The sequence below is a fragment of the Phanerochaete carnosa genome, assembly GCF_000300595.1.
Source record: "Phanerochaete carnosa HHB-10118-sp unplaced genomic scaffold PHACAscaffold_17, whole genome shotgun sequence".
NCBI classification, from domain to species: Eukaryota; Fungi; Basidiomycota; class Agaricomycetes; order Polyporales; family Phanerochaetaceae; genus Phanerochaete; species Phanerochaete carnosa.
The window spans coordinates 1-7,122 of NW_006767644.1; positions in this window are offsets into that span (position 1 = coordinate 1).

Sequence of the window (7,122 nt, forward strand, 5' to 3'; positions counted from 1 at the left end):
TTGTAGTATTTGTTAGTTATACTGAGTGATAGCGACACACCTGTATGGCTGCTGGAGGGACATAAATGGACATGGACGGTAAAGGTAGCATTGCAAATGTTCTATCGCAGAGTTTTGATGGTGTATTCAAACTCCACACTTAGCTTTGATGCTGTGCTTTGTTTGCATGGATCTCTCAACCTCGTCACCCACCATTGGCCCTCATCTCATGTTCTCCATACTATCTGACCCTCTAGCTCTGCTCCAACTAATTTATAATAAAAAGCCTGAGCTGTGTAGCTTATTCCATATGGTAACTGGTTGTGCCTCACTGGTCTGGCTCTAAGTTCATGCAAAGGGAGCAGTTGTATAAAAGTAGGCCAAATGTTACATCTGCTGCACTTTGTGCTTATTTCCATGGCTGATTTTGTATTTGTTGATGTTCACAACCTCACTCCGAGAGTTCAGGTGTTTGAAGATTGCTGGACACAGCCTGGCAGCTCATTCTATTACACCAAAGTCTTGGAAGTTACTATACCACCTAGTGACATCTCTCAAGTGTGTATTATTGCTGCTTTCTTGAGTTTTGATTAATTGTCAATCTAGATTGTCCTTGACGCACAGTCTTCTTGAGCGCTGCAATACCTTTGCCGCCATGCACCTGGTCTCTGTGCCACTTGGAAGACGCTTTTGTTCAATCTAGACCACCCTCAGATCATAAGTGTCATCTCTGATGACCTGAGGCTACAGCTGCAAGCTCTCGGGAACAAGCTATGAGCTCACACTCATGCCCCACCGCTGGCCCTTCCTTTAGTAAGCAACATTGTATCTTAATGTACTGTGTTGCATGCAAATACTGACTCTATTCAAGCCCATGGTCGAACCACCCTCAGCAGAGCTGGCCACCTCATCTAGCGCACTAGCTGAACCAGCAGAGCCAGCTCCCTTGTTCAGCACATCAGTTCTACTGCCATCATCAACATTGGCCCTTCAGGTCTCGAAGCCCATGGTAATAGTTGCCCCACAGGTCTCGGCTGATAGAGAGGTAGTAATGGATGGCACTGCAGCTAATGAGAGCAGTGACTCATCTGACTTAGACCATAGTATACCATGCCTTGCCATGTTGTCAGAGCAATCAGATTCAGATTTCTAGTGTAGTTATAAAACTCTATACTGTTACTACAAGCCCTCTGTGCAGATTGTGAACAGTCTTAACTGCTGCCTTATTACCTGTGAGTGACCTGTTGACCTACGAGTATGTGACTCACAGGTGTGCAAAACCCATGGGAAAAAGAGCCATACAAGTCTGAGTAGCCTTTCATGGGTCACAGGTACCTGGAACCATGGCTCCGGATTGAGCTGTGAGTGGACTTGTGCTGACCTTTACTTGTCAGCACTTTTGTCTCCCTGCATCACCTAACTCACTCGCATGTTTGAGCACTATTCAGGCAACCAGTGGATAGACTGATAGGTGACTAGTGGGAAACTAGTGGACGATTAGTAAACGTGCTAGTGGATGTGCACGGTGACACCAAAAAACAGCTGGTGTATGTTGTGAGTAGAATCGCACAGGCGGGGGATTCACGAGTAATTAACAATAAATTCAAAGAATAATACTACATGTTCTGTTATATCTAAACTATTTTCTAATAGAGTCATATCTGATAATACTGGTCTGTAAGCATGGGGGGAGGAACAAACATAGCGGAGAGTGAACCAGTGCCATAGCAGAGTGCTCTGGACGCTTTGTATCTAAATAAAGGAACCATGATGTGAGGCACATCATGTCGAGATAACAAGACAGGCAGATCATCAGCTGGATGCCTCAGATACAACAACACTCCCCCTCAACAAGCAGTCATGTTTGTGAGGGCGAGCTGCCGTGTGTGAGTAGGGTGGGCGAGCACCTTTGTAAGCATGTCGGCAGCGTTGTCTTCGGAGGCGCAGTGGATGACAGAGATTATGCCAGCATCGATGAGGTCGCGGAGGAAGTGATGCTGGATATCAATGTGTTTGGAGCAGGCATAGAATTGGTGATTGTGAGTGTAGGCGATGGCAGACTGATTGTCCGTGTGAATGGTCATCAGGGAGTCCAAGGAAAAACTGAGCTCAGTGAGTAGGCGGCGGAGCCAGATGGCTTCCTTGGTGGCATGTGCGAGCACAATGTACTCGGCTTCCATTGTGGACAGTGCGACGGTTGCCTGCTTCTTCGAGCTCTAGCTAATGATGCTGCCGGCGAGCTGGAAAGCATAGCCAGAGACAGAGCGGTGGTCAGCGAGGGACTGGGCCCAATCGGCATCTGAGTATCCAATTAGGCCCTTGGCCTCAGAGCTGTAGATGAGACCAAGGGCAGCGGTGCCCTTGAGATAGCGGAGGACGTGCTTGACAGCTGTCCAGTGAGTAGATGAGGGGCGCGTAGTGAATTGGGAAAGTGTCTGGATAGCGAAGGAGATGTCGGGATGTGTGCCAACAGCGGTGTACATGAGAGAGCCGATGGCGGCGGCATAGGATACATCAATGGGCGCCTTGCCTTCAGGGAGCGGTGCGAGCTTGATGTTCAGGTCTAACGGCGTCGCGATGAAATTGGAGTCTTGCATCCCAAAATGCTCAAGGATGATGTGGATATAACGGGTCTGATGGAGAGTGAACGTGCAGGCGGCACAGTCATGATTGATCTGGAGGCTGACAAAAGTCTTCAGACCTCCTGATGAGGTGATGGCAAAGTATCGAGCAATCTCAGCTTTGAGACTGTTGAGTGCTGCGTGCTCTCTGTAAAGGGTGGTGTTGTTTACATGGAGGAGTGCCATAGTTAGTGAAGCAGTGGGCTTGTAGCATACGCATGGATCTGCCTCCGAGCACGTGAAGCCTATGAGGTCGACAAGGACATGGTTGAGGAGATCATTCCAGACGCGGCTGGTCCGTTTCAGGCTGTAGGTCACCTTGATCATGATGTAAACGCGTCCCAAGCTGTCGTCGTAACCAGGTGCTTGCTGCATGTAGACCGGCTCCTCGAGGGTGCCGTTCAAGTATGCGCCCTTGTAGTCAATGTTGCCATTGTCAAGATCTTTGATGGCGACAATGGCGGCACAGGCACGATAGGATTCGAGGTGCACAATGGGTGCATATGTTGCAAAATAATCCTATCTGGGAATTTGTGAGAAGCCCTGCGCGACAAGATGTGCCTTATATTTGATGATCGTGCCATTCATGTTGTGCTTGATCGAGTACACTCAGTGGCAGCCGATCACCTTTTGACCTTCAGGCAACTCTCCCAGCTGCCAAGAACCTTTGGTTCTCAGTTGTGCCATCTCTGCATTCATTGCCTCCTGCTGCTGCGGCCAGTCCTCTCGCCCCTGCACCTCCTCTACACTCCTCGGGTGATCGAAATCGGTGGCCAGAAATGCGAGTCAGACATGTGCCTGGGTGGCTACAGCCAGATCAGCCACGACCTTCTTCCCAGTCCTGTGAAGCTGCCGATAATCGACTCGCTTTGTGGCACGGAATAATGTGCACACAGGCGCTAGAGCAGCTGCAAGTGGTGGCTCATGTTTCTGAGTCTGTGGGGATGTCTCAGCAATGGCGGGAACTTCAGGCTTGGTAGATGTAGCAGTAAGCGTACCTGTAGAACTCTCTCTCTCAAGCACAGAGATACTGCCGACAAGAGGAATAGATGTCGCGTGCTGTCGCTGGAAAATTACATCGTGTGAGAAAAGGATCTGGCGCATGCCCAGTGTGTAGTAGTGCCAATCTGCGCTATATTCACCAATGCCTGTAAAGATGTACTTCTCAGACTTGGCATCGAGCTTGCCGTTGTGTTGGTTTGCAGGAATGAGGACCCAGCAGGGGATGCCAAATTCCTGCGCGTCCTGCAAGTCAGGGTGTTTACCCCAAAATAGCTTGTATGGTGTCACACCACGGAGTGCTCGGGTAGACGACCAGTTCTTGAGAAAACAGGTGTAGGCAAAAGCTTCCTGCCACAGGAACTTTGGAGAGTTGTGTGCGAGCAGCATCATGCGTGTGTGCTTGGCTAGGGTGCAATTAAGACATTCCACGACTCCATTCTGAGGCAGAGAATAGGGTGCCATAGTGCATAAGATGATGCCGCGCAAGTCCAGGTAAGCCTTATACTGACCTTCCGCGAACTCCTTCGCATTGTCCACATGGACAACCTTGATGCGCCGCCCGAGTTGTGTCTTTAAAAGGCGTTCAAAATGCTTAAAGTGGTCGAGGGCGGTGTCTGGTGTTCTTATGAAGAATATCATCACATAATGAGCTCCAGCATCAGTGAAACTGATGATGTAGAGATTTCCTTGGAGGGAAGCAACCTGGGCTGGCCCTCAGATGTCTGAGAAGATCAGGTCTCCAATCTGATAAATGCAGGTGGTAGCGATCTCAGAAAACAGAGCATGTGAGTGCTTCACCTGGATGCATGTTTCACATTCAAAATTGGGGTCTAATGCAGCATCAACTGTTATTCCATCAACCAGACCCAGTCTCTGCATCTCCTGCAGCTAGCCTCAATTGATGTAACCCAGTGCGCAGTGCCACTCGTATCATGTACGAGTAGTGCGTACTGCAAGCGCAAGTGACTCGGAGGACAGTTTTGGAGGGTGGGTCTGAATATTCATGTGATAGAGTTGATCACCTGCCTTGCACCCGAAACCGATTGCGCGTGCACCATCTTTCAGGTGCAGCTCATCCCCCTCACCAATAAATGTAATGCCTCCGCTAGACAAACGACCAAGTGACAATTGATTATATTGCATGGTCGGCGTGTGCAGAACGCCCTTCAAAGTGACAGGGACCGTCCTGGCCTTGGTGATGAATGTGACACAAACATCACCACAGCCCAGTGCAGCACAAGCGCTGCCAACATCCGAGATGGTACTTCCCGGTGTCTCAGTGTAAGTCGTGAAAGCAGAGCAGTCACGCACGATGTGGTTCTGTGCTGCAGTATCCCCCGGCCAGATCTCCCCCTGAACTACAGGAGTGGAACTTCTCCCACTCAAGGTGAAGGCGTAGGAGTCAGTCTTGCTATCTAGCTCGACCATGTGTGCGTTGAATGATAATCCGGAGGTCTGGGCCTTGGCTGATCGGCACTCAGCCTTGATGTGACCTTCTTTGTTGCAATTGTGACAGAAGACACCTTTGCAGAACTTTGATTTCTGCTTGGGCTTAGTGCTCGAGGTGCCTTTTGCAATGAGGGCTGTGGACATCACAGCCGATGCCGCGCACTCAGCGCGGCGTGCCTCCTCCAATAGGATGCGTCCTGTGACCTCAGTGGATAATGCAGTGAGTGGAATAGAATTAACGAGCAAGTCCCAAGACGAACAGAAAGTCGTTGTTTTTGGCGTGCTGAACTTTCCAGATTCCAAGTTCCAGATTTTGCCCATCAAACGGAACATTCTGTACCGCCCAGACCAATTTATCTCATAGAGTGCCTGTAGATAAGATACTGTAAAGCGCTTATTGCAAACTTCACGTGTTTTCCTTCCCAATATAGTGATTTACGTACCAGATAAGGAATCTTTCGTAAGACTTTGAGACAAGGCTTTGAGACAAGGCTTCGAATGTCGCTTGTGCTTCGCGTCTCCCATCCATTCCTCTGGATTTATTCATCCCAATATAGTGATTCATGTACCAACTACGAAATGTTTTGCAAGATTTCCAGATGCAGCTTCGAATACCGCTGTGTTCTTCGACACTGATGAACAACAGGCGGTACATGCCAAGGATATATTGCAACATTTCGAAGCCGTTATTTGACAGCAGTGAAAGGTACTCTCAATTTATCGCCTTTCAGAACATTCAGCGGTGATGTGCGCCGCTGAGAATATATATATGTGCAAGGACTCGCTCTCTCAACTCTTCGTCACCCCATTTTCCCTCATTCTCTCTTCCCTCGCCTATCAAGGCGCCGTGCTTGTGCGTAACCCATTAGTATTCAAGATTCCCTTGCTAATGCACTGTGCAATGGATGGCTCTCCATTGATGGCAGAGAGATCTCTCCACGACCCTCGTCTTTGTAGAACCTGCCTCGAACAGCTTCGAAAACTGATATACTGCCGGAGAAAGAGCAACCTAGATAACAGGGGTCGGTAGTTTCTCGAGGTGCGTTTGTGCACTCCTGCGCACTGTTCAGCCATTTATATGCAATGACGCAGTGTGAGGCTCATCCCGGACCGTCGTCGTTCACCTGGCTCCCGCGCTTGTACAATCCATGCCTCAATCCCGGACCGTTCCTTCCACCCATATACTCTCACCCACAGCATCGCCGCACCATGCCGACTTGCTCCCAAGCCAACTCGTCTCTCTCCAATGTGCAGAACGCCGCTGCACCACCCCATCCGACAGCTCCTTCATCTTTCCAGCTGTTGAACGTCACCCCGCCTGTTTCGAACCCGCCACAGCCAAGCACAGCCGATGCTACCACCAGAAGAAAGCACAAGAGGTGCGGCAAGGTCACAGCAACCTGCAAGAGGCAGCTGCCTAAGTTCCAGTGCGAGCAACAAGGCGAATGCGCAATTCACAAGTTACCGAGAATGAACAACACATCTTCTAACAGTCGCCCGAAGAAGGAGAAGAAGAAGAACAGCCCACGTTCAAGGGGTAATACAAACTAACACCCGTCCAACCCGTCAACCAGCCCCTCGGCCATCACCCTGGCTGTTCCACCCCCACAGCCCGGACCTGTCATGGCCAAGACAGTTCCCTGCGCGAGCCAGCCCACCTCTACAATATTCGTTGGTAAGTCTCTGTTTGCCTTTTCGCATTTCGTCCTCTCAACGTCTGCATGCGATCTCTCGGTTTCAGACGCGAGTGCTCAAACTCAAAGCACCCCAGTCGAGTCCATGCCGTCTCTCGCACGCTCTCAGCCCAAATCAACGGCTACTGCAGTACCTGCCGCAGCTGCTAGTATGTCTTGACACTTCTCTCCATCCCAATCAATGTGATAAATCAGCCTTTATAGCACTAGGGCCGCAGAAGACCGACCGTGTCTACAAGATGCACATGAAGTCGTCGTTCTCAGAGTCCTATCTCCAAAACCAGCATGAGAAGACGTTGTTGCAAAACAAGAACTTGAACGCCAAGAAGATAAAAGAGAAAGTCTCCGAGAAGGTCCAAATTGTCATTTGGAATACA